We start from the raw sequence: 27900 nt of genomic DNA on the forward strand, positions 1-27900 counted from the left end.
ATGACGATGCAACATTATGCCGACAAATTTATCGAGTTGTCCTGCTTTGCTCCATATCTAGTGCCAGATGAGGAAAAGAAGGTGGGGAAATTTAAGGAGGGCCTGAGCCGGGGATTATATAAGCAGGTTGTAGGCTTCCGGACCCAAACTTTCTCAAAGATAGTTGATAGAGCTATAGTGATTGAAAGTGACCTACAGAGATACACTGCAGCACAAAGTCAGAGGAAGAGGCCTGCACCTCTAGATTTTCAGGTAGGGCCTAGCCGAGGGCCTTGGAAGAGGTAGGTTAGCAGAGGTGGTTGGAGATAGGGGATGGGAGTTCGAGTAGTACAGGGCAGACCAATGCCCCCTTCTTGTCCCATATGCTATAGGAGACACCTGGGAGAGTATCGGGTCAGGGAGATGGTTTGTTACTGATGCCATCAGCCTGGGCATATGGTGAGAGATTTTTGAGCACCGCCAGCTGTTGTGCCTATTCCTAGAGCATACCGAGGAGGTTTCCAGGCACCCTGAGGCAAACAGCAGAGGAACTCTACCTTGGCACGAGTTTATGCACTAACACCAGGGGATGCTGAGGCAACAAGAGATGTCGTGATAGATACTGTTTTAATACTTTCATATAAAGCTATTGTTTTGTTTCATTCAGGAGCAACTTATTCTTGTATCGCCTAAGAATTTGTTAAGTTTTGTGATTTAGAAACTGAGCGGTGGGATGTTAGTTCGTCAGTAGCTACGCCGACTAGGGCCTTAGGGATATGTAGGAAGGTACTCAGGAATTGTCCAGTCCATGTTCAGGGGAGGTCTTTACCAGTTAATTTGGTGGTTTTAGAAATGTATAGGTTTGAGGTGATTCTGGGGATGGACTAGCTAGCTGCCTACTATGTCAATATTGACCGCAATCAGAAAAAGGTAGTGTTTAGACCTCCAGCAGGATAGGAGTACAGATTTGTGGGGTCATGTGTGCACACCCCACCACAGTTGTTATCCACCATTTAGGCAAGGAGATTGTTGCTAGAGAGTTATCAGGGATATGTGGCCTTTGCGAAGGAGATATCAGAAGGGGGTTTGAGGTTAGAGGACATCCCGATAGTGAGGGATTTTTCGATGTTTTCCCCTATGATTTGTCGGTACTACCTCCTTATCGAAAGGTAGAGTTTACTATTGATCTAGTTTCGGGGACAACACCGATTTCAGAAGCGCTGTACAAAATGGCACCAATAGAATTGAAAGAACAGTTGCAAGGTCTGTTAGATAAGGGATTTATTCGGTCTAGCATGTCACCTTAGGGAGTTCCGGTATTATTTGTGAAGAAGAAAGATGGGTTGATGAGAATGTGTATCGACTACGAAGAAATAAATAAAGTGACTATGAACAATAAGTACCCACTTCCCCTGTCGATGATTTGTTTGATATATTGCAGGGGAAACAGATTTTCTCAAATATAGATCTACATTCTAGGTATCATCAGGTAAAGGTTAAAGTACAAGATGTTCTAAAGATTGTGTGAATTTCGGGGTTATCCCAAGAGGGGCGGTGAATTGGGTATCTTCAAAAATTAAGTCCTTCAAGTTCTAATTTTGAAAATTATTAATTACAAACTTGTAATCAACTTAATAACTAGCTCATTGTTTCACAATTAATCAATTTAATGTGTGTCTTTGTCAAGAATACAATTTTACCCAATTACTCACAACCTTATCAACTGCTTAATTCATATACAATAACATATAATTTAAATGTAAACAGAAATTAAAAGGAGTTAAGGGAAGAAAGAAGATGAACACGATTTTTACGAGGTTCGGCCTAACCCAACCAATGTCCTTGCCTTGAGCAACCCACTCAAGGATTCCACTAAAAATCCGCTCCTTTAACTGGGACAGAGCTTCCCTTATAATCCGCTGCTTATAAGAGGTGTAGCTTCCTCCTCAACCTCGGTTCACAGCATGAACCGTGAATACAATATAAAAATTACAACTTCTGCAAAACTCAAATTGCTTCTAACCAAACTAGTGAGTACAATAAAAATTCTAGTACATACTCATATGATAAAAGCTTGAAGCTTAATATGTATGTATCATTATGATCTTTATATGAAAAATGAGATGCTTCACAAATCTACCCTTAAATCAATATCTCTCAAAAATGATTTTATAAATAAATGCTTTGGAGAAAGATAGGGTTTGATTTTAAAGTACTTTATGCAAGAATATAAACTAAAATCATTTTTAAAAATAATCTTGAATAATACGCAGATCTATGTTTTTACTATCAAATAATTAGTAGACTTAAATCCTTGAATAAAAATATAACTTTGAATCTTGCAAAGATTTAAACAAAATGCTTAAAAGATACTCCTTAAAAATATGTATTTAGAAGCTCTAAAAATTTAATCAAATAGTTTCTGCAATAAAAAAATATCGAGTCTTTGAATGAAAATAAAAGCTTGAATATCACAAATATTCAACCTTTAGCAAAATCCTTTCTCAAATAAATTTTTCAAGTAATAACACACGGTTTTTTCTTCTCAATAAAAAATAGTAGATATATGAGTAATAAAAAAAACAGCTTTGAGGTATATATATATTGGAATCACAAACCAACCACTTATTTATCAAACCTCAATCACCAAGGAATGCTTGCAAGATGTGTAGATGAAATTCTTTTGAAAAGCTAAGATGATTTGCCCAAAGTGTATAGATGCAATAGAGTATTGGAAAATTCTTTAGAGTGGAGGCACACTTAGCACAAGATCACAAGATTAGTCTCTCTAAAGTGTCCTTCTTGTGTTTATAGGGTTTAGGATGTGTTTAAATAGTGTTCTCACTCTCATATTAAATCTTGGTCGTCGAATCATTTAAAAATAAAGGTTTTATGTCCGTGTCCATGCTGAAATGTCATTCTGTGCCGTGACCTTTATCAATGAATGGTTACGTTCGCCAACGAGTGTACAACACTCGTTTGTCGACAAGGCCATGAGTTTGTTGATAAGAACTCATTGACGAGAGCACTGTCTAAACTTTTTGGGCTCTCGAAATTTTTCGTTGATGAGACAACAGTGTTCATCGCCAAGTGGCCTTCATGAGTTCGTCAACGAGGCCAAGGGGTTCGTCGACGAGGCCTCTAAAATTTGCCTCAAAAAATTTATTCAACCTAGAACTAATGTAAATGAATCTTTCATGAAATGCATGAGTCCTAATGTCTATCTAGGGTATGTTTGAGCTTTGAAGTATATCATATGAAATATGTAAATGTATTCAATTCTAAATACCCATTCCCATTAAGGATCTTGAACTTGAATCTTGCTTCTTCATCTTTGCATTCTTTTAGCTCCATGGATTGAGCCAAGTGATATGTACTTTAGGTTCCTCATGGCTTCCATACAAGTTTACCGTTTGTGCATTCTAAATCATGATCTTGTTCACAAACTCAATTGCACAAGTCAAATACCAAGTGATTTGTCATTATCAAAATAGGATTGGATTCATAGAGTCAACAGATTGCATTCAAGACTCGGTATGATCACTATGAATTCTTGGTTAGGCCATTTGGACTAACAAATGCTTCTGCAATGTTTATAAATTTGATGAATAGGGTCTTTCACTAGTATCTGAACCAGTTTGTGATGGAAATTTATTGATGACATACTAGTGTATTCAAAGAGCTCAGAGGAGCACGAGGAACATCTGAGGATAGTGCTTCAGGTGCTGAGGGAAAGGAAACTGTATTTGAAACTCAAGAATTGTGAGTTCTGGTTGGAACAGGTTACCTTCCTTGGACACGTGGTATCCAAGGGTGGTATTTCAGTAGATCTGAGTAAGATTGAGGTGGTAGTAGATTGGGTGCAACCAAAAAATGTACAAGAATTCAGAAGTTCCCTGGGGTTGGCTGGGTACTACCACAGGTTTGTTGAGGGTTTTTTTCTAAATTGTTGGTTCCATTGACTAAATTAACTAGGAAAGGTGCTAAATTCAAGTGGACCGATGAATGTGAACAGATTTTCCAGGAGTTGAAGCAACGACTCATCACTGCACTGATGTTGACGATTCCTTCAGGTGAAGAGGGTTCATAATTTACAGTGATGCATCACATAAAGGACTTGGGTGTGTTCTGATGCAGCAGGGGAGAGTTATAGCATGTGTCTCATGACAGTTAAAAGAATGTGAGAAAAATTAACCTACCCATGATCTAGAGTTAGTAGTGGTAGTTTATGCACTGAAAATTTGGAGACATTATCTCTATGGGGGTAGGTGTGAGATTTTTACTGATCACAAGAGCTTGAAATACTTCTTCACGTAGAAAGAAATAAACATGAGGCAGAGGAGATGGTTAGAATTGATAAAAAATTACGACCGTACCATCAGTTACCACCCAAGAAAGGCTAATGTGGTAGCTGATGCTTTGAGTCTAAAATTAGTGGGAGCATCAGTTTCTACAGTGGCAACACAACATCCGATTCATATGGATTTAGAAAGGTCGGTGTCGAACTCGTAGAGAGCGATCATCAGGAATTTATTGCCAATTTGGTATTGTAGTTGACCCTACAGGAAAGAATTAAAGTGGCTCAAAGGGGTGATGTAGAATTAGTGGAACTTATGGGAAAAGTACAGGATGGTTAGGAGGTAGATTTCATCATATTGGATGATGGAGCCTTAAGGTTCCCTACCGAGCTAGGTGTACCTTCTGACCCTGAGATTAAGAAAGTTATTCTGGAAGAAGCACACCGATCCCTACGATACATCTTGGTAGCACTAAAATGTATAGGGATCTTCGGGATTTTTTTTTTTTTGTGGAGCAATTTGAAAAGAGAGATTGACTAGTTTATAAAGCAGTGTTTGACATGCTAGCAGGTGGAAACTGAGTAACAGAGATCGGCTGGACCATTGCAACCACTCTACATCCCTGAGTGGAAATGGAAACATATAGCGATGGATTTTGTTACAAGATTACTGCCAGCATTACATGGGTAGGACGCCATTTGGGTAGTTGTAGATTGATTAATGAAGATTGTCCATTTCCTTCCTATCGGAGCTAACTACTCCTTGAGCAGACTGGCAGAGTTGTACATTCAAGAGATAGTTAGACTCCATAGCGTGCTAGTATCAATAGTCTTAGACCAAGACCCACGGTTCACATCCCATTTCTAGAGGAGTTTGCAAGGAGTTATGGGTTCTCAATTGTCATTCAGCACAGTGTTCCATCCTCATACATATGGGCATACGGAGAGGATAATACAAATACTGGAGAATATGTTGCGAGCATGTGTACTGTAATTTGGAGGGATTTGGATACGGTTTATGCCGCTGGTTGAGTTTGCTTATAATAAAAATTATCAGGCCAGCATTGGGATGGCACCAATTGAGGCGCTATATGGCAAGAGGTGCCGATCCTCGTTATACTGGAATGACATTGGGGAACGATAGATTTTGAGGCCAGAACTGTGTATAAAGAGGATTTCACTGGTAAAAGTGTTATGGTGCAGTTATGCCGTAGAGGAAGTATCCTGGGAATTAAAGGAATAGATGTGCCAGAGATACCCACACCTGTTCTGTGGGACTCAAGGTTGAAGTTATGTAATTTGATTTAAATAGTGTAATATAGGACATGTAATGTTTGATTTTGTTTATGAATGGTTTTGGGAGAATTTTTATTTGGATTATTGTAATCTCTCGGGACTATAAATGTAACCATGGTATTCCTCCACCATAAGTGAGGATAATTAATAAAATTGGGATGTTTTTCGTAAGGATGAAAAGGTGGTGAATGACAATTTCGAGGACTAAATTTTATAAGGAGGGGAGAATGTAGAGACCCTAAAAATTAAATTAATGAAGTAATAAAGTAGAGAAAATAAAAAGAAAGGAAAAGAATAAGAAAAAGGAAGGAAATTTTAAAAAGGAGATCAGTAGGAATTCGTCGACGAACCCAGGGTCTTCATCGACGAATGTCCCGTAGATTTTGTTGATGAAGTAAACGTGTCTCGTCGACGAAGAGATACCGAGAGCAGGATTTCAGCACATCAGGATTTGTCGACGAATCTAGGACTTCGTCAATGAACTCCCTTCTTAGTTTTGTCAATGAGTCCACATGTTTTGTCGACAAAGATATGTGGCCACCAATCTATAAATAGTGGAAAACAAGATTTTACGAGAGAAAAACATATTTTCTCTCCTTCTCTCTCTAAAATTCAAAACCCTCACCTTCTCTCTACAATTTTTGCCCCATTAAAACCCAGTTTGACGATCAAAAACTGCCACGAGGTTCATGGGAAGATTCTCTGCAACTTAATAGAAGTAGATTTTCAATTTGGAGTTTCGGGGTATCATCCCAAAACCAAGGTAAGTAGGGTATTTTAGAGTTTAATGGTTAATTTGGAGTATATAGAACCTAAGAAATACTAAATGAGAATTATTCTAGGATTTTGTTAATTTAGTTGGGAAAATGTGAATTTCAGGGTTTCGAGTTGTGAACGTCACAGGCATAGGATTGGGTTTATTAGTGAGCCTCTCAGTAGATAGGTAAGGGAAATAAATTATAGCAGTCTTTTTTTAGAATTTCTAGTTGAGAAATATGTGAAAACGAAATATGATATTTTACCTAAAAGTATTATGATATGAATATCAAATGAAAATTGTGTAGCATATGATTTATACTGAAATGTGTTTGAAAATGGGTTAAATGATTTGCACTGGGAATAATGAGAATATGATAAAAACATATATTGAAATGTTTTGTGCAGAAATGAATATAAGGGAAACCCAGTGATGTTAATGCTGAATTGAAATGATATGAGAATCGTTTCATTGAGAAACATTGAAAAAAGTATATATTGAGGAGTATCTTCTGAGAAATGATGAAATATGAAAGATGGAGTGTTTTACTAAAAAATGTCAAATAATGTGAAATAATATTATGAGATGAAATGTGTATTGAAATGTTGAGAATGAAAGAGAAGAGGATGAGAACCTAATGCGAACACTGAACTGTGAATATTGATACATGAATATGAAAATCGAAATATCGCAATGTGAATTCTGCAATATGAATATTGAGATGTGAAAATTGAAATGTGAATCCTAAAATGTGTATACTGGATTTTAAATATTGAAAATGTGAATATTACAATGTAAATGATGCAATGTGAATGTTGAAATGTGAATAGTGCAACGTGAATACTGCATGGTGAATACTGATATGTGAAAGTAGAAAAGTGAAAATGAAAACTCTGATGGATGGATTGCGATAATGAGCATGGTACCATTGCTAGTGGTGATTACGTGCAACCACACGAACTCGTGAAGCATGTGCATGACAGTCGATTGAGCCAGTGAGAAGGGTAGTTTTGCCCCTTGGATCCGAACCAGGGTTATGGCAGGCCAATCGTACTACAGACGCATGGATGGATTTTTTATTTTGATCCAACTAGGTAGGCTAGCTGTGGTTTAGATCCAGCCTTCAGACCGCACAAACTTGACCATAGGGGGAGCATGGCATGGAGAAATATCCTCAGGGCATCCATGAGTTATAGACGCGATATGCACTGGTTACCGAGGACACTCATAGGCTGGATGGTGAGATGTAAATAAGAAATGGAAGAATGATGAAAATGGGAAACGAAAGAGTTTGAGTTAATAACATAAATAAATAAAGCGAAGTAAAACACTCCGCTTGAGGGCTTACTGAGTAAGGTGAGTGCTTTGATAAACATTAGTTGCAGCCAAACCCGAGTTAATCAGGTAAGAATATAAACGATATCAGAGCATAGGGAAGCTGCATGTATGGGCATGTAATCTCCTCTATTCTCGGGAACTTCATTAGTAAATATGGGTTGCGTGTGAATAAATTTTAAAATAGAATTAGAAGCTTATGAAAGCTTGTGTTTTATATCTATATGATTATGAGCATATACCAGTTTATTTTCTCAGATGATATGATGATTTAAAAGAGTATGTCATGATATAATGAAACTCATACTGCCACACACTGTATATAATTTATTCCGTCTTACTGAGATGTGTCTCACCCAAATATCTAAATATTTCAGGGAACCAAGAAAGACCAGATGATAGAGCTCCGAGATAGAGGGGAGCTGGTACCCTGATAGATAGAGTGAATGTTTTGATCTAGGGATGTGTGATTCCCCTTGTGTTTTAGTTGATTTTTGGGGATGAGTTAGATAGGTATATATGTTTATAGATGTTTAGTACTCTGGTTATTTGTATTTTGGATGGTATGTAGCGTCCTAACCCTCTAAGTGGGCCTGGAGTGCCACTAAACATACATAGCATATATCTCTCTAATACCATACACACACAACTTGCCCAAACAAGGGAAAAACGAGTGTTCCATACTGATATGCATAAACATACACAGCGGAAATACATACATCATTTAATACTTACTAGAGTTTCTAACTGTTCCCATAAACATCCATACATACATAAAACGTAATCTGTTGTTACAATCCCAAAAAGAGATAGACACTGTCTAGTATCTCACCAGTTCTGACAAGGACTGTCTACTATCTAACTCTGCCCGGCAACACGCTAGGCTCGATCCCTCAAAGGACCTGAAACAACATTTGTATGTTAGGGTGAGACACCTCTCAGTAGGACGGATTATATTATTGTCAATGTGTGGTCAACATGAGATTTTGTGTGTACATATACTGCTAATATTTAAATACATTTAATTGGCATTTTAAAACTATATTGGAATGTATATATGAAAAATACATACTTTTATACTAACATACAGTTGTCTCAATATAGCCCTTTCTATAGTAAATATGCTCATATATGCCTAGAAGATACAACCTAGTCAGTAGGACTAGCGTCGTCACGCCATCACATACACGTGCGACATGCTTCCCCCAATGACGGGTTGTGCGGCCCGAAGGCTGGACCTACCAAATAGTCGGGCAACTAATGTTAAGTCAAGCATAAAGTAGTACGATGGTGCCTACTCTCTTTGTGCCCGAAGGCTGAGTCAAAACCTGCTCATTTAATGCCAATTAAAAACTACACTCGTGCCACACAATTTTTCATCTCGTAACTCATAATTAAATCATCTGCTTTAGAAAGTAAATACTGCTGCTAAAACTGGGGTATGAATATCTCCAGGTTGTTATTTTTCTAAATATAGATTTATAGCTAAATACGAAAAAAAAAATGGAGATAATCAACCCTACTGTATTTGGTTGGTTTTAAAACAAACCTATAGTTTGAAATAACAATTTTCCAACCAGTGAAAACGTTCAGAAAGTCCAATACTATACTTTAAAAATATCATATTTAAATTTAAACGGTTGGTTTCGAAAATAAAGTTGATTAATCGAACCCTAGGCCCAAAAACCTTAGAAAAGTCGTTATTGTTTATCTAAAAATCATTTTAACATTTTATTCCATTAGAACTCATAAACATAGTTGACATAATATAATCCCCTTACCTATTTCCTAAAAAACGATTTGAGATGCTCGAAAAACCAAACCCTAACTTTTACCCTAGATTAAGAATCCACTTTGCTAGACTTGTAGATATTCGCTCCCTAATCCTCGTGGTAACTCCCGATCGTCAATACGAACAATGATCGGTGAGAAATCATAGAGAGAGAGAGTGTGGGCGCAGGTTAGAGAGAGAGAGAGAGAGAGAGGGAGAGATATTTAGTTTTCTTAATGAATAAGCAAACAAAAATCCTATTTATAGATCCTTGGCTCTGTCGGCTTCATCGACGAAATGGCGCCTTCGTCGACGAACCCTAAGCCTAATATTTATGGTCGTTCTGGATCTCTTCATCGATGATGCTCTGAATTTTGGCGATGAACCACATAAGGGACTTCGTCAACGAGAACATGGATTTTGTTATCGAAGCCATCTAAAATTCCCCTTTTTCCTTTTCTTATTTAATTCCCTTATTTTCCTAGTTCGAGTCTCTACATGGTATGTATATAGGGTCTTCCGCTGTTAGGTATGTGTTTATACGATGGACTAATTACCCAATACCCTCTTTGGGTCGGTTTATGTGTAACGGTATCAGAGTTTCTGACGTGGCCGATGGTTGAGTATTATTGATTTGAATGTTTATTATTATTTTTAAAAAAATGTTATGAAAATCGAGGCGTCACACATATTGCAAGACTTCAAAGGCTCATATATTCTTCATTGTAAAATTATTTTTGAGCAAGAATCCTAGTTGTGACGACCCGAAAAGTAATGGTATTTAAATAATAAAGAGGGAGAGAAATGGAGACTGTAACAGAAGGAGGCAATTGATGAATTTCAAACTTCCCAAAATCCTCTCTCGGTATCTTCTCATCGACGAAATTTGTCTTCGTCGACAAGGCCCTATTGTACCCTCGTCAACGAATCTCCTGTGTTCGTCAACGAGGACCTAATAAATTCCCTCAGTTATTTCTCCCAAAATGCAATGTCATCGACGAACGCTAAGCATTCATCGACGAAGTCGACTAACCTCCTTCTGTTACCATCTCCATTTCTCTCTCCCTCTTTATTATTTAAATACCATTATTTTTCAGGTCGTCACACTAGTTCCCCTAAGCTTTATTTGAAAAACCAGTTTTGGGAAAGTCTTGGCATATTGAAAAGAGTACCTTAAGCATATTCTTATTTTAATATCTTTGTTTGGAAGGTCTTTTACTTTTTGTTAGTAAGAAAATTATTTTTCACACTCGATAGTTATTGAGAAATATTTTTGAGTGAAAAATATACACATTCTCACATTGAGCTTACATTCATATCATATGTGAGGGCATTGATCTTATTGTTGTACACATCTGCTTAGTATAGAAGCATTCTTTGTTGTACAAAAATATTTTATTCAATTATCTATTGTATTCCCGACAGGTTGTTGGAAGAGAAAGACTAGCCCTGTGAATAGTCTCGTATTACTTTGACTCGATTAGGAGAGCACCAGACTGGTTCAGACCCGGTTAGGAGAACTAGGTGCACCATCTTGATAAGGTGTTGCAAACAGTGTCGCTCCACCCACAAGTGAGCAATCTTAGTGGAATCCTTGAGCTGCGATTTAAGGCGGGGAGGTAGGCAGTGTTGGTCGAATCTCGATAACATATCTTATGCATACTCTTTAATTTTCACACTTTATTTATTGCACATGTATGTTATTATTTATTGCTCTGATTAATTTATATATTGAGTTTGCTTTATATATTTAAATATCTACTCAGTAGATTATGTAGCGCCCCGACCCTCTAGGTGGACCCGGAGTGCTACTAAACATACATAACATACATTTCTCTGATACCATACATATACAAGCCGCCCAAATAAGGGAAACGAGTGTTCCATATATATTGATCTATAAAAACATACACAGCGGAAAAACAAACATACATCCTCTAAAACTTTACCAGAGTTTCTAACTGTTTCCCAACATACATACATACATACTATATTCATACTTTCCTATTACAACCCCCAAAAGGAATATAGCTACTGTCTATGACTCACCAACTCTGACAAAACAAACCACGATCAAAACCATCCGGTGATATGCTAAACTCGATCCCTCGAAGGACCTGAAACATGAATTGTATAATAGGGTGAGACACCTCTCAGTAAGACAGATTATATTATCATCAGTGTATGGTTAACATGAAATTTTGTGTGAACATATATCTGATAACATTTAAACACATTTAACTAGCATTATAAAACTGCATCTCTAAAAATACATACTGCTGGCTCAATATAGTCCTTTCTATAATAAATATGCCTATATATGCCTAGAAGATACAACATGTACTGCTGACTTAGCGTCGTCACGCTAAACATAACATATGACATGCTTCCCCCTATAGACACCCCATTTTTACCCAGGCCCAATATTATTATTATTATTATTATTATTATTATTATTATTATTATTATTATTATTATTATTATTTATTTTTGTTATTATTATTATTATTATTATTATTATTATTGTTTACTATTATTATTGTAAGTAACATTATTATTTTACTATTATTACTATCTTATTATTATTATTATTATTATTATTATTATTATTATTATTATTATTATTATTATTATTATTATTATTATTATAAAAAGAAGAAAAAAACAAAAAAGGAAAGATTTTTAGGGTTTTGGGGGGAGAGAGCCTATTTATAGGCTCATTCTCACAAGCCAAAAAGGGGGCCGCATAGCAGCACGCACAGCCAAAGAAAATAAAAAAAAATTTCTTCTGCTTCTTCTTCTTATTCTTCTTCTTCTTCTTACCTACGGCTGCCCCACCAGATCACTCCATCACCCTCCATCCTCTGCAGCGAACTCCAGCCGAGCCGAACCTCGCCGTCGTCTTCACCCACGAGAATAGCAGACAGCAATCCTTGCACCACACCAGTTCCAAGAGGCCAACACTCTTGCTCCCAGCAACCCAGCTCCGGGGGCGAAGTTCCTAGCTGCTCCTCAGCTGGCTCCTGCTCCCGGCAAGATCCCACAGTGCCCTCATGCCCAGCTCCGGCAACTGCGGATCACCACAGCTCCAGTTCAGACCCGAGCACCTCACCTGCAATCGCCACTCTTATTGTTCTCCCGTCGTGGAACAGCCGCCAACCGAACCCAGCAGCTTCGACGACCTACTGCAAATCCATAACACTCACGCCGCCAGGGAAGTCTTCTTCTCCCTTTCCATTCACTCTGCCATTCCCTTATGGCAGGCTCCTGCACACACAGTAAACATATAAACACACACACCCACACACATAACTCACACATACAACACACAAACACCCAGTGCACACACATAGCACTGTTAATGTCAAAATCTCATTTTTCAGGGTGTCCTGTAGTTTCTTGCTAATTTCCTGCATTTTGCTTTGCTCTTTCTTTTAGGTACGGCGATTACGGATGCTGGTGAAATGGTGTTCTATGCTTAAAGGGACTGATTTGTACTATATGGGCAAGAGAATTCTGTGGTGTGTGGTGGTGAGTTTTGGTGGAGAAGGTTGTGATTATATTATTATTATATTTAGGTTATGTATTTTAGTTTTTGCATTATTATTGTTGTATACTTCAGATTGGTTGTAGAATATTTGATTATCATGTTTTATTATTGTTGATGTTCTTGTCATTATTGGATATTTGACATATCGTACATATATATTATTTTATTATTTCATATTTATGGTTTATTAATTTAGGTTGGTGTTGTGTTAATTCTCAATTTGTTCATGTTAGATATTTGCTTGATATTTAAATATTATTATTGAAATTGTGTCATTTAAGTCATAGCTCTTTAGGGTATGTTGTAATTGGTATTTTTGTCATGTATATATTTAGGTAATATGGTAATATATTATTTCATATTATTTTTATTATTATGGTTTATTAGGTTATAAGGTTGTTACGCGTATATAATTTAGGTATATTAGGGTTTATTATATTGTTTCTATTATCATGTATATGATATAATTTATTATTTTGTATTGTACGTAATATAATGGTTGACCATGTAATATTGTATTATTATCATGTTAACTATTTAGGATTGTATATCGAATTTGATTTGATTTATTACTATAAGTCTAGAAGTTACCATACTCATTGTTTACATACTTGTAATAGCTTGAATAGGTTTCCATAAGTTCATTATTTGTTTGTCTTTAATTTGATTTGTTCCATTAATTAATTACTTATATATGTGTGTATTGAATCTTTAATTGGGTGTCAATATTAAGGTAAATAAAATATGTATATTACTATTACCATAAATATTGTTATTATTCCTATCATTATTTATTATTATCCTTATCATTTATTACTTACCATTATTATCATATCTATTATTTACTTTTATTATTTATTCGTTGTTATTACTATTATATTTACTACGTATATTAGTATGGTATTATTGTGATTTTATATACTACTATTATAGTGTAGCGTCGCAATATTAATATGATATTATTAGTATGGGACTATTATTATAGTAATATGTTTTTATTATTGTCAATATTGTCAGCACTTTTAATTAGTACTAATGTTAAATATTTTTAGTATTTTTGTTCCTTGGGTATATGTATATTTTGTATCACGTATTATGATATTTATTTTTATTATTTTATAGTATTATTTATTTTCGTGTATGTTCATCCCTATGATTTTAATGCGAGGGTATGAGCTTTCGGGCCTCATGTACCTTAAGCTCTGAGGGAATATATATATATATATATATATATATATATATGTATATATTACATTTATTTATTTATTTATTTTTCATGTGTATTTATAAATTCATAAAAGGAGTAATTTAAAGACTTTTTAAATTAACTTAGGAATAATTCTAAATTAATTAGGTACCGTTCGTAAGAACAAGCGAGTAAGGGGTGCTCGTACCTTCCCCTCGCGTAACCGCACTCCCGACACCAGCTCTGGTAACGTAGGCCCATTCTACCCCTAACGGGGTAGTAATCATGTGTTCTAACCACACTAAAGGTTAGTGGCGACTCCGATATTCTTATTTTTAATTGAAAATTAAAACACATTTTAATTTCGCCACCCCGGGGCACACCCGCTCGCGGGGACGTTGCGACACCCCCCATGACGGATTGTGCGGCCCAGAGGTTGCACCTAGCATATAGCTGGTTGACTATAGTTAAGTTAAACAAAAAGTAGTACGATGGTGCCAACCCTATGCTCGAAGGCAAGGTCACCCGGAATTACTGCAATGGATGGAGCCCCGGAATTTCTACATCGAGGAGTACTTTACCCAGGCTACCAATCGCCTTTACGATATCCACACTCTATCTAAGACGTGTGGTTGCACCCCTACAATATATATATATACATTGTAGTGACCCGAATAATTATAATAATTAAATTATAATATAGAGGGAGAAAATAGAAATGAGAAAGGAAAGAGACAGCAGGCCTCATCGACGAGGATATGTTTCGTCGACGAGAAAATACCGAGAAAGGTTTTGGGAGGTTCTGAATTTCGTCGAAGAGGAAAGGGTTCATCAACAAGTTGTCTTCATGAGCTTATCGACGAGGTGATGTGGCTCGACAACGAAGGCCAGTGTATAAATAGTGTTAAACGCCATTTTTGTGGATTTTGGCTGCAAAAAATTTCTTCTCTCTCTCCCTTCGGTTCCCTACCCTTCTCTCTAAGATCTTAAGCCGATTTTCTGCCGATTCGATGATCTGAAGCCACCACGACGCTCATGGGGAAGTTCTCTACAAGTCTGGAGGAGCGGATCGTCGGTGGGGCTGAGTTGGAAACCATCCCAAATCTAGAGTAAGACTTTCTACTCAGTATTTGGTTTCTTGACAGTTATAGGAAGTGTAGTACGCGTAGAAATATTAAACTTTAGTTCTGGGAAATGTTATTTTCAGGGTGTTGAATGGGGAACCCTGCGGGTGCGGGGCTTTTTGTTTTAAGGGCTTTTCAGGACTCGGGTAAGGTGATAAACTAAGCTAGTCATTTTATGAAATTGTATGTATGTTATTATTGCATCTGATTTTAGGAAAATAAATATATTTATATATGTTTTATATTTGGAAAATGCTGCTAAAAAGGATGGTATGTTAAATATACGAAAAACCTATTTCGTGTGGCATAAGTGGAAATTATAATAAAATACTGTTTTTTGGGAATATGATAAAGATATGGATTTTTAAAATGAAAAACCAGCGTACGGGGCAAGATTTTTATATATTTGTCGGTGTACGGGCCATGCTATATATATGATTTGCCGACGTACGGACTAAGCTATGCGTATGAATTGCCAGCATACGGGCCGAGATATGGATATGATTTACCGGCGTACGAGCCGAGCTATGTATATGATTCGCCGGCGTACGAGCAGAGCTATGTATATGATTTGCCAGCGTATGGACCGAGCTATGTATATGATTTACCGGCATACGGGCCGAGCTATGTGTATGATTTGCCGGCATACGGACCGAGCTATGGATATGATTTGCTGGCGTATGAGAAGAGCTATGATAAAACGTGAAATACCAGCATACGGGTCGATGATTTTCATGATATATGTATATATGCAAAACAACATGATATTGATTTGGCAATTAATAGTATGAAATATCCATGTATCACAGTTTAATTATATGCTATATGTTATCAGAACCTGGTTGGCTTGGTCTAGGCTAGCACTTGCACGGTACCGATGCTATGTGTTTATGATTCATCATGATATTTGTGTTAACGCCGCTGTACGGAATGGTGTGAGATTGGACGGTCAATATGGTTTTAAGAAGTGTGAGCGCCCCTGGTGTACAGACCAGGTCTGTCAGACCCATCGGACTTCCAAATTGTACTTTTGACTTGGCAGTGGTCGGCTAACTATTGTCAGGTCCTACCTTCGGGCCACACAACCCAGTCATGTGGGGGTAATACATGACAACAGTCATCTAACCTACCAGGAATGTTTTTGTATTATTATTATATAAGATGAGTTATGCTATGAGAATACAGTATGTTCTATCATGTTGTGATTATACATGTTTTCCCAGAAATATATATACATTTTTACTGGTTATGTTCATGATTATATATATATCACAGAAATTCTTATGTTGCCACACACTAGTGTAGTTTGTTTCCCTTACTGAGAGGTGTCTCACCCTAAATTTCATAAACATTTTAGGAGCCCCTGATAAGAAAGCGAGTAAAGCTCCACTGATTTAGTACTATTGATCTGCCTTCTCTGAAGGGTAAGTTTTGGTAGGAACGGTTGGATTTTGTGAAAAATGTCCCTAGGTGCTTCTTTTGGGATGTATATACTTAAATACAGTGGATGTAGTAACTTTAGTATTATGATGGATGGTTTTGTACTTATAATATTATGATTGTATGTTTCCCGCTGCTTAAGCTTCCGTTATGTGTTCTGATGTATCCCTAGTACCCACGGGTCCAGGTGGATTATGATCTGCTGAGTTTTTTTATATTGGTTTTATTATTTAAAAAAATATATATGTGGAAATTAAGCAGAGTGTCACTGTTTCGTATTAGAGCCGAGGTTGTTAGGTTCTGTAGATTTTAGAGTGCAGCGGAAACAATACCAGCGTATAGGAAATGATTTAAGGTTTTTTTCTACAGTCTAGAGACAGGACTTCCGTGGTAGTTTTTACGTTTTTCCTAGGGTGACGACTTCAGGAAAACCATAGTAAACTGTTGACGGGTTATGTTCCTAAAATGTAGAACTGGGGTTAGGAATGAGTTGAGAATAATGAAATAAGAAGCTAGGTTGAGTAAATTATAAGGATATGATTACTTAGTTGCGTTGTTGTTTTTAAAGATGGATCCAGGAGGAAGTAGTGCCCATACGAGTGGCAGTGATGGAGCACGGCCATCAGGTGTAGCTAGGACTAACTCTAACACGGTATTACATAGCGTGGCCCAGCAGATTATGGCTGAGATCGCTAGGAGCTCTAGGGAGCAGGGTGGTCCATCGGTTGGCCATGGATGCACTATCGAGAAGTTTACGAAGATGAATCCTCCGAACTTTTCAGGAGGAGTCGATCCTGTAGCCGCTGAGAATTGGATGCAAGAGACTGAGAAAGTCTTGGTTGTGTTACAATGTACGGAGGAACAGAGGGTCCTCTTCGCCACCTATAGATTGACAAAAGAGGCCGAGAGATGGTGGACTGCTGTGAGGCTTCTAGAGCAGTAGAGGACTACGCCGATAACCATGACTTGGGATCGATTTAAGGAATTGTTCTTCGACAGATATTTTTCAGCTACTATCAGGGAGGCTAAAGTAGAGGAGTTCCTAAGTCTGAAGCAGGGACAATTATCAGTTCAGCAGTATGCAGCGCATTTCATCGAGCTCTTTCATTTTGCCCCGTACATTGTACCTGATGAGGTGAAGAAGGCGAGGCAGTTTGAGAGAGGCTTGAGGCAGAGTATATTCAAGCAGGTGGTGGTGCTGTGGATCTAGGATTTTGCTGAGCTAGTTAATAGAACAACCTTGGCAGAGGTTGGTGAGCATTTGGATGCAGAGGATCAGGACAGAGGAAGAGATCTGCATCTACAGGTTATCAGTAGAGTCATAGACAGAATCGGTGGAGGAGAGGAAATCATGGTAGAGGATAGAGGCAGGAGACTAAAGGACGCGAGGTTCAGGTAGTGCAGGGTCCTCCAGTCTGCCAGACTTGTTGGGAGAAGACACTGGGGAGAGTGTCGAGTAGGTGGAGTTGTCTGCTATTGCTGCGGTAAATCGGGACATATGGTGCGATACTGCCCTACACCACTAGATGCAGCTCCAACTCCCAGACCATACCGGGGAGGTTATCAGGCACCACGTGGGGGCCAACAGAGGAATACGGCTCCAGTCATGGTGTTTACTCTGACGCAGGGTGAGGCTGAGACGGTAGGTGACGTGGTAACAAGTATGGTTATTATGTTTTCTTTTAAAGTTATTGCATTGTTTGATTCAAGAGCCACACACTCGTTTGTGTCTTCGGAGTGCACTAGACTTTGTGGGGCAGAAACACAGTTGTTAGACACTGAGCTATTGGTATCTACACTGACTGGGTCAGTAGTGAAGTGTAATAGGGTACTCTAGGGTTGTTCAGTGGATATTCAAGGGAAAATTTTGTCCGCTGATTTAATAGTTCTGGATATGCATCGATTCGATGTGATCTTTGGCATGAATTGGCTAGCAGCTAATTTTGCTAGCATAGAGTGTCATTCAGGAGAAGTGATATTCAGACCTCCGAGACTAGCGGAATTCAAGTTCGTAGGGTCGCGAGTGCAATTCCTGCCTCAGCTAGTTTTAGCTATTCAGGCGAGGAGACTACTAATGAGTGGTTTCTAGAGGTTTGTGGCTATAGAGAAGGAGATGTCAGAGAATGAATTGAAACTTGCTAGCACGCCTGTAGTAAAGGAGTTTACAGATGTTTTTCCAAATGAGTTACCAGGCTTGCCCCTTGATTATGAGGTAAATTTCTCTGTTGATCTACTTCTAGGTACAACGCTGATTTCTAAAGTACCTTATCGAATGGCACCAGTAAAATTGGCAGAATTAAAGAATCAGCTGCAAGATTTGTTTGATAAGGACTTCATATGACCTAGTGTATCTCCGTGGGGAGCTCCAATTCTATTTGTGAAGAAGAAAGACGGATCTATGAGGATGTGTATAGATTATAGGGAGATTAATAAAGTGACAATCAAGAACAAATATCCTCTACCCCGCATAGATGATTTGTTTGATCAGCTCCAAGGTACACGGGTGTATTCGAAGATTGACCTTAGATCAGGTTACCATCAGGTGAAAGTGAAAATAGAAAATGTCTCGAAGATGGCCTTCAGGACCAGGTACGGGCATTACAAATTTCTTGTTATGCCATTTGGTTTGATGAATGCTCCTACGGTATTTATAGACTTGATAAACAGAGTCTTCCACCAATACCTATACCAGTTTGTTGTTGTTTTTATTGATGATGTATTGGTCTATTCGAGGAGCTATGAGGAGCATGAGACACACTTGAGGCAGGTTCTGCAGGCGCTTCAGGAAAAGAGATTGTACGCTAAGTTCAGTAAATGTGACTTCTGGCTTGAGAAGATTGTGTTTTTGGGGCATGTTATATATGGAGATAGTATTTTTGTGGATCCTAGTAAGATCGAGGCAATAGTGAATTGGGCTAGACCAAGGAACGTCTAGGAGATCAGAAGTTTCTTGGGGTTAGCTGGTTATTACCGTCGTTTTGTTGAAGGATTCTCAGCTCTATCAGGGCCTCTGATACGATTGACTAGGAAGAATGCCAAATTTGAATAGGACGACAGCTGCGAGCAGAGTTTCCAGGAATTGAAGCAGAGGCTAGTCACAGCACCAGTGTTGATCATCTCGTCAGGGGGTGAGGGATATGTCATTAACAGTGATGCATCCTTAAAGGGACTTGGCTGTGTATCAATGTAGCATGGCAAGGTGGTGGCGTATGTGTTCAGGCAGTTAAAAGAATATGAAAAGAACTACCCTACTCATGATCTTGAATTGGCTGCAGTAGTATACGCATTGATGATTTGGAGGCATTACCTATATAGCGAGCGGTGTGAGATCTTCTCCGACCATAAAAGTTTAAAGTACTTTTTCAATCAGAAGGAATTAGATATGAGGCAGAGAAGGTGGTTGGAGCTAATTAAGGATTTCGATTGTACCATCAATTACCACCCGAGGAAAGCAAACGTGGTAGCTGATGTATTGAGCAAGAAATATGGGGAATCAATATTGGCGACTGATTACGGGTCAAAACTGCATAATTGGGCGTGTTAACCCGGGCTTTACGGCTTATATTTTTAATTAAAATGTCCAATTAAGTCTAATATTTTAATAAAGTGTCGAATTTAGTATTCTTGAGTTTCATTGCACAATTTATGAATTTTTGATAATTTTTTGTCGCAGGAAAAATCCCGGGAAACAAAACCGACACCTGTTCGTATTTCATCCATAACTTTTTCGTCCGAGTTCCGATTGAGACGATTCAAATTTTTGGAGAAAGAGGAAAGGATCATCTACAACTTTCGTGTTTTGAGTTTTGTGAGATACGGGCCCCAGAAGAGCAGAATTTGCGATGAACAGATAGCAAATAAAATGAAAAAAAATAAAAAATATATATATATGAAAGGGAATTTGATGTGACCCGGCCATGCATGGCCGGGTCGGGTTGGCAAAATTTGGGTAGGGTTTTTTTTCTTTTTAAACTTCCCCAGCGCTGCTTCTAAGGAGGCTGGACGGCTCCTCTGTTCTCCTCTCCTCTCCTCTCTTCATTCCTCATCTTCTTCTTCTTCTTCTATTATTTTAGTTTTTTTTTCTTGTCTTGCTCTCCCCCTCTTCTCCCCAACCTTTCTTCATGTTTTTTTTTCCAGCCAACCAGCCGTGAGCCAGCAGCCACGACCCCCCCCCCTGCGGCACCATTCTTCTCTTTCCCCTGTTTTATCCTTTCCCGTCCCTTTGGCCTCCTCTCCAGCAGGTACACAGCAGAGCACAGTAGCGCTGAAACTCCTCAGGCTCCCTCTGCTGCAACTCCTACCCGCAGCCCCCTCTGCAACTTCATCACTGCCAGCCGAGCACACCCCCTGCCCAGCTCCTCTGCAAGCCCAAAGTCCCTCCTGCACGGCTGTTCACTTCATACCAGCATCTCCAGCGGCAGCAGACTCCACGGCTGTCCACAGAGTTACAAACGGCCAGCTGTGACTCCTCCCTCTGTTTTTCTTTTTTCTCTTTTTCCTTCTCTATCTCTCTCTCCCTTTGTTTTTTTCTTTTATGTCTTCTTTTGTTATTAAAGTGGTTATGATCAATGTTTTTATTTAGTGAAGTTAATTGAAAAAAAAAAAATTGATTTTGAATGTTATTGTATTTCAATTATTTATTTGAATTCTCAAGTAATATTAGCAGTGAATTTTATTCGTTTTAAATTAATTATTTTTGTTCGTAATTTTTGCTAAAGGTTCGGTTTTTATTGTCTACGTATGTGTTTCATTGAGTTTTTATTGGTGCGTGGTTTAATTTCGTGTTCAAAGTTAGTGTCTTTAGTTAGCGTGAATTCTGATACTTACTTGATTAGACGTAGGATTTCCATTTTTTTTATTGCAAGCATGAGTGGCTAAGTTCGGTAACTCGGGGTGTGGGTCGATGTCGTTTGCGTTCCATGGTTTATTAGTTATCCTATGATATCATTGTTAAACTTTTATTTAGTTAAAACCGAAAATTGAAGGGATCGTTGATAAATCGCTAGCTCTTGCTTCTTGTTTTGTTGTTGACGTTAGGCACATCAAAACCTTGATTTAATCTAGGATTTTCATCAACTAATTTACACGACATTCGGTTGATGCGTAATAAGAGTTTTTTTTATTTTCTTCCGTTTGGATGTGGCCAATTTACTCGATTTTTAGTGACAAAATTTCATCTTATTAATGCCTTGATTGGATTAACAAGAAGAGGAGTAAGGCCTAGGAAATTAGTATATGGTGGAAGCAAGTAAACATTGACCCGTAACCCGAGTGTTTGGTAAAACTGTTTCAGTTAATTTGTTTAGTTTTGGTTGCGTTATTAGATTTACATTTTTGCAAAATTGATAAAATTTCAGTTTCATTTTGATAGTTTACTCAAGCATCTCCCACTTTGTTTACTATTTTCAAAATCATAAAATACCAAAAAGATTTTCAAACCCTATTTTTCAGCAACAGGATTTCACTAAACTTGCATAAATACTTTGATACTCAGTGGTCCCTGTGGAATACGATCCTGGACTCATCCTTGATACAACTTGACACTTCTGCACTTGGAAGCATAACTCAGAACGAGTCAACTTTTTGGCGCCGTTGCCGGGGACTAATTGGTGTCATCGAAGTGTTTCTTAGATTTCAGAGAGGTGTTTTCGAGCTGTGAACGTCTTCACAGCCTGGGTGATATCTACTTCCTCTCCTTTGACCTGTTTGCTTTTATTGCATTTATACTAAGTTTGTATGACTGGTTGGGCTAGAGATAACACGTTTAGACTAGTCAGGACAGACTCATCCATCTCATCATCGAGTGAACCTGTTTCACTTGAATCACTTGAATCACCATCTGACACGTGTAGCATCATGGCTGAAAATGAACCTCACGATATGGAGAACCCTAATAGGACACTCAGAGAATATTTGCAACCTGTTAGGACCAGCACCCATCTGCATTATTCTACCTTTGAATGCAAATGCTTTTAATTTTAAACCTGGGATGATTCCATTGTTACCTCATTTTCATGGCTTGTGAATCTGAAAACCCATATTTGCATATTAAAGAGTTTGAAGAAGTTTGTTCCACTTTCATGGATAGAACATGCACTGAGGAGGTAATAAGATTGAAATTGTTCCCATTTTCTTTAAAGACAAAGCAAAAACCTGGTTGAATTCCTTAAGACCAAGATCCATTGGGACTTGGCAAGAAATGCAAACGGAGTTTTTAAAGAAATTTTTTTCCCATGCAAAGAACTAATGCTTTGAAAAAGACAAATAATGAATTTTTGCCAAAAGGAATGTGGAGACATTTTATCAGTGTTGGGAACGTTTCAAGATCTCTTAAATGCATGTCCTCACCATGGGTATGAAAATTGAGGGTCATCAGTTTTTTACTATGAGGGATTGCAACCAAAGATGAGGCAATTTGTAGAAACAATGTGCAATGGCGAGTTTTTCAATAAAGGGCCTGAAGAAGCTTTTGATTATTTTGATTACTTGGCTGAAAATGCCCAATCTTGGGATGTCTCTGATGTGTATGATAGATCTGAAAGCAAAAATGCATTGGTGGGGGTGGTAAGTATCAATTGAAAGAAGTTGATGATTTGAATGCTAGGCTTGCATTTATGTCTAAAAGGTTAGAGTCATTGAACTTAAGAAGGTAAATGAAATGCAACGTTTTGCCATCATCTTCTGAAAAATGCAGCATATGTGAGGATCCAGGGCATGTGACTGATGCATGTCCAACTATTCCTGCTTTTAAGGAAGTTTTGCTTGATCAATCTAACCCAGTGCATATGGTTTCTAAGAATTCTCTTGGACCTTATTCTAATACATATAATGCAGGTTGGAGAAATCATCCAAATCTCAGTTGGAAAAATGACCAAGTGGGGCCATCTACGCAGGGACCAAGTCAGTATAATCCTTATGCAGTCGCTAGCCAAGGCTTGGGGCCACCTCATTTTCCAAATCAGCCACCCCAAATGCAAAGAAGAGGAGTGGAAGACTCCATACAACAGCTAACTGTTAGCTTGCAACAGTTTATGCAGAGTCAGAGCACGATCAATAACCAAAACTCTCAGGCTATCAATGACATCAGAGGGACTCTCACCAAAGTAACCACCACTTTGAGTAACCAGGAGAAAGGAAAGTTTCCAGCTCAACCCCAGCCCAATCCACAAGGGCACAATCGATCATCTCAGCATTCAGGTGAAGGGAGCAACGTGAAATCAGTGAAAGCTATTACAACTTTGAGGAATGGTAAGGTTTTGGGTGACCCTGCCCATGGTGCAGGGAGTTTAGGTAAAAATGCTAATCCTCCTCTTGATAGTGGTGAGTCGAGAACTTTAAATTCATATAATGATGCATGTTCCACACCTGCACCGTTTCCACAACGTTTGGTTTCTTTGCACAAGGATAAACAGCATGCTAAAATCTTGGAAATTTTTAAGCAAGTTAGGATTAACATTCCACTTCTAGATGCTATAAAACAAATTCCTGCTTATGCTAAATTTCTAAAGGATTTATGCACTGTAAAACGAAAACTGAATGTGCAGAAAAAGGCTTTCCTCACTGAGCAAGTTAGTGCTATTATTCAAAATCACACACCACCTAAGTACAAGGATCCTAGGTCACCTACTATTTCATGTGTCATCGGAAACTCTAAGATAGGGCAGGCCTTGCTAGACTTAGGTGCGGGGCTTAATTTGCTACCTTATAGTGTGTATGTACAATTGGGGCTAGGGGAATTGAAAACCACATCCATTATCTTGCAGCTTGTTGATAGATCCATAAAAATACCTAAGGGTATCATTGAGGACGTCTTGGTCCAAGTGGATAAATTTTACTACCCTGTGGATTTTGTGGTCTTGGATATGAAAGTGTCATCCCGTGCAAATTCATCACCACCGGTGATTTTGGGAAGACCATTTTTAGCAACTTCTAATGCCATAATCAATTGTAGGAGTGGTGTTTTAAAATTGATTTTTGGAAATATGACTTTAGAACTAAATATCTTCAATTTGTGCAGGCAACCTCAAGAACATGAAGAAATCCAAGAAGTCAATTCATTGGAATCTTTAATTGTAGACACTCCTTGGTTAAACTATGATTGTGATGAGCAATGGGAGGAATTAGAAGATTCCCTTGATTTAACTGAGTCCACTGATCATTTTTCTTCGCTTTGTGTTGCAGGTGACTCAACTGAGATGCAATGGAAGCTTAAATTTGAACCATTATCGGCAATACAAACCCCCGCACAACCATCCGATGAGAAGGCACCAGTGTTAGAATTGAAGCCACTACTGCCGGAACTAAAATATGCCTACCTTGGACCAGAGAACTCATTCCCAGTGGTGATTTCTGCATTGTTGACTCCTGACCAAGAAAGTAAGTTGTTGAGAATTTTGACACAACAAAAATCAGCCATTGGTTGGTCCATTGTCGACATTAAAGGTATAAGTCCTCTCATTTGTACACATAGGCTATATTTGGAAGAGGATTCGAAACCCTCTAGAGAAATGCAAAGGAGACTAAATCCCACAATGAAAGAAGTGGTAAAAAAGGAAGTTTTGAAATTGTTAGACATAGGCATCATATATCCAATTGCTGACAGTAAATAGGTTAGTCCAATACAAGTTGTCCCAAAAAAATCTGGCATAACCGTTGTAGAAAATGATAAGGGAGAATTGGTGCCTACTAGAGAGACCACAGGTTGGAGGATGTGTGTAGATTATAGGAAATTGAATGCTGCCTCTAGGAAGGATCATTTTCCTTTGCCTTTCCTTGACCAGGTTCTAGAAAAAGTGGCAGGGCATGAATATTACTATTTTTTAGATGGATTCTCCGGTTATTATCAAATAGAAATAGCTCCAAAGGACCAAGAGAAGACTACCTTCACTTGTCTCTTTGGAACTTTTGCCTTTAGGAGAATGCCATTTGGGCTATGCAATGCCCCGGCTACTTTTCAAAGATGCATGTTAAGTATTTTTAGCAACTTGATTGAGGACAGTGTAGAAGTATTCATGGATGATTTTTTAGTTTTTGGAAAAACATTTGATGCATGTTTGTCTAATTTGCAGGTTGTTTTGAAAATATGTGAAGAAAAGCAATTGTTGTTAAATTGGGAAAAATGTCACTTTATGGTCCAACAAGGAATAGTTTTGGGGCACATTGTATCCTCTCGAGGCATAGAGGTGGATAAAGCTAAAATAGACTTGATTTCAAATTTGCCTGCACCTAAAAATGTGAAAGATGTTAGATCATTTTTAGGGCATGCCAGTTTTTATAGAAGATTCATAAAGAATTTTAACTTTATTTCTAAACCTCTTTGCAAACTTTTGATGCATGATGTTAAATTTGAATGGACCCAAGAGTGTCAAAATGGTTTCGATGAATTGAAAACATGTCTCACCACTGCACCTATCATTCGATCTCCTGACTGGTCACTTCCTTTTGAATTAATGTGTGATGCAAGTGACTTCACTGTGGGGGCTATTCTTGGACAACGAAGAGATAAACTGCCATATGTTATATACTATGCTAGTAAAACTTTAAATGCGGCACAAAAGAACTATTCCACCACAGAAAAAGAACTACTAGCTATAGTATTTGCATTGGATAAGTTTAGATCTTATCTTCTGGGTTCTCCTGTCATAATATTCACTGACCATGCAGCTTTGAAATTTCTACTGTCAAAAAAAGACACTAAGCCAAGACTGGTAAGGTGGATACTTCTGCTTCAAGAATTTGATCTCACAATAAAAGATAAAAAAGGAGTGGAGAACGTGGTGGCAGATCACCTTTCTCAGCTTCAACCAGAAGTTTCTGAGAAGTTTTCTTTAATTTCTGATAAATTTCCTGATGAACAATTATTTGCCGTTGAATATTTACCATGGTATGCTGATATTGTAAATTTCTTGGTTGCAGGGAAAATGCCACCTCGTTGGAATGCTCAAGACATAAGAAGGTTGAAGACTGAAGCTAAGAATTTCTTTTATGATGATCCTTATCTCTTTAAATATTGTTCAGATCAGATCATTAGAAAGTGTGTGCCTAACAATGAAATTTCTAGTGTTTTAAATTTTTGCCACACAGAGGCTTGTGGTGGGCATTTTTCCGCCCACAAAACAGTGGCTAAAGTTCTTCAAAGTGGGTTTTATTGGCCAAATATGTTTAAGGATGCTTTGAGTTTCTGTAAAGCTTGTGAACCTTGTCAAAAATTAGGGGGAATCACTAGGAGAAACATGATGCCTTTACAACCTATACTAGTGATTGAAATTTTTGATTGTTGGGGTATAGATTTCATGGGACCATTTCCTTCTTCTTTTGGCTATTTATACATTTTGCTTGCCGTTGATTATGTTTCCAAGTGGGTTGAGGCAGTCCCTTGCAGAACTAATGACCATCAAGTGGTTGTAAAATTTTTGAAAGAAAACATTTTTGCAAGGTTTGGCATGCCTAAAGCCATAATTATTGATCAAGGCCTGCACTTTTGCAACAAACATGTTTCAGCCTTATTGAAGAAGTATGGTATCCATCACAAAATCTCTACTGCCTACCATCCTCAAACCAACGGGCAAGCTGAATTAGCAAATAGGGAAATTAAACACATCCTTGAGAAACCTGTTAACCCAAATAAGAAGGATTGGTCTTTGAGATTGTCTGATAGCTTGTGGGCTTATAGAACAACTTTTAAAACCATTTTAGGCATGTCTCCATATAGATTAGTGTATGGTAAGGCTTGCCATTTGCCTGTAGAGTTGGAACATAAGGCGTATTGGGCAATTAAACAATGCAATTTTAACATTGATGATGCTGGTTGCGTGAGAAAATTGTAGTTATCTGAATTGGACGAGCTGAGGATGGATGCCTACAATAATTCTAAATTGTCCAAGGAGAGAATGAAGAACTTTCATGATAAACACATTCAGCGTAAGACTTTTGAGCCCGACCAACAGGTGCTATTGTACAACTCTCACCTACACTTGTTTCCTGGTAAGTTAAGGTCTCGGTGGAGTGGACCTTTTGTGGTGAAGACTGTTTTTCCTCATGGTGCTGTAGAGATTCTGAATCCTCAAAATGGTAATGTTTTTAAGGTTAATGGTCAAAGGCTCAAGCCTTTTATTTCTAACTTTGCACCTGAGGAATCTACTCTACATTTGCTTGATCCCACTTAG

The 27900-nt window shown here is 38.0% G+C and overlaps 1 pseudogene; it reads left to right on the forward strand.

The window, feature by feature from the left end:
* LOC131151489 (uncharacterized) lies at nucleotides 1-27900 on the forward strand (annotated as a pseudogene).

The sequence above is a fragment of the Malania oleifera genome, chromosome 3 (assembly GCF_029873635.1).
Source record: "Malania oleifera isolate guangnan ecotype guangnan chromosome 3, ASM2987363v1, whole genome shotgun sequence".
Classification (NCBI taxonomy): Eukaryota; Viridiplantae; Streptophyta; class Magnoliopsida; order Santalales; family Ximeniaceae; genus Malania; species Malania oleifera.